We start from the raw sequence: 1,891 nt of genomic DNA, 5'->3' as shown, positions 1-1,891 counted from the left end.
ATATCATTTTCTGACTTCACAATTTCATGTTGACATTTTAATATGTTGTTTTTAATCTAAGGGATGACTAAACCTGGTGTCTTACATATAACACCCAATCTAAGGGATTTTTAAGTTCTCAATTCATGTATTTTTAATACAAAATGAAACTATAACGTTTTTATTTTATTATGACTTATATTTATTGCAATCGTTATATCGTGGACCCTGGTCCGAAACGACGCCGTTTCGAATGTTAGTGGACAGTGGACGCGAATGACTTCAGGGAATACACAGAATTCTTGTCTAGAATGCACAAAATGACTTGAGGGAATACACAGAATATTGAGACAACTACACGGAAATCATCATCCTAACATTCGAATATACAAAACACGTCACAACCTATGTTTAAGTACTACTAACATGAGTACACAGAATCGTAGTCTACAATACACAAAATGCCTTCAAAGAATACGTAGAAAATGAAAACACCAAATACACAAACACATCACCCCTATGTTTAAGTACCCCTAACATGAATAAACAGAATCATTGTCTAGAATACACAGAATGACTTGATGTAATACACAGAATATTGACACAACTATACAGAAATCATCATCCTAACATTCGAATACACAAAACATGTCACAACCTATATTTAAGTACCCCTAACATGAATACACAGAATTGTAGTCTACAATACACAGAATGTCTTCAAATAATACACAGAATATTAACATAAATACACTGACCGGCCAAAACGGGAAACGTGATTTCCAAAACAACAAATTATTAATTAAAATGACCAAAACGACGTCATTGTGCACCCTGGTCCACGATATAAATTGCCTATTTATTGTGACAAGTTAAAATGGTTATATTAAAAAACCAGGTGAAGAATTGTTTGATGGTAAAATATCCACACGGTATAGTGGCGGCAAATTATGCTGTGGACCTAGGTCCACCTTGCAAGGTGGACCTGGGTCCAAAACTACGTCGTTTTTGTCTTCTTTTTTTTTTAATTAGTAAACATATTGCTGAATATAGAGTTGTCCAAAAATGTGTGAATGTAGAGGTTTCAAAGTGTGAATGTAGAGTATAGAAATCGTGAATGTAGATTTATGATTTTGTGGATGTAGAGTTGCCCAGAAATGTGTGAATGTGGAGGTTTCAAATTGTGAATATAGAGTATAGAAATCGTGAATGTAGAGTTATACATGTGTGAATCTGTAATAGAGTAAAGAAATTATAGCAACTTGTAGCCCTGTAATGTGTGAATGTGGAGTTCTCAAGTTGTGAATGTGGAGTATAGGACCTGTGAATATAGAGTTTTGAATGTGGAGTTTACAAATTGTGAATGTAGAGTATAGTGTATGTGAATGTAGAGTATAGTTACTAAACATATAATCCTGTAATGTGTGAATGTGGAGTTTACAAATTGTAAATATAGAGTATAGTGTGGGTGAATGTAGACCCAGGTCCACCTTGCAAGGTGGACCTGGGTCCACGGCATAACAACCCGCCTAGTGGGCCAGTCTTTCAGCCCAAACAATGTGTCCTCTTGCACAGCCCATCAAGATTCCCCCTTGGCACGGCCTATGCCCAAGAAAACATGCAAAGCCCAAAATCAAGGACCTCGATATTGAACGGAAGACCAAAGCCCAATAACATGGAATGGTAGAACGACTGAAGTCATCGGCAATTTATTCTGTAGATTCGAGTCCACCTTGTAAGGTGGATCTGAGTCCAAAATACACCGTTCACATACTGAATGTTCACAATTTAAATTGTGAACATTCCGTATATAAATAGTGATGGGTCGAACTTGCAAGGTGAACCCGAGTCCATGGTATAACTATTGAAAATCATCTTATGCAATTGTTATATTATGGATCATGATCAACCA

Source organism: Ipomoea triloba, chromosome 6 (genome assembly GCF_003576645.1).
Source record: "Ipomoea triloba cultivar NCNSP0323 chromosome 6, ASM357664v1".
NCBI classification, from domain to species: domain Eukaryota; kingdom Viridiplantae; phylum Streptophyta; class Magnoliopsida; order Solanales; family Convolvulaceae; genus Ipomoea; species Ipomoea triloba.
The sequence above is the reverse complement of the archived record's forward strand: the minus strand, read 5'-3'. Positions refer to the sequence as shown.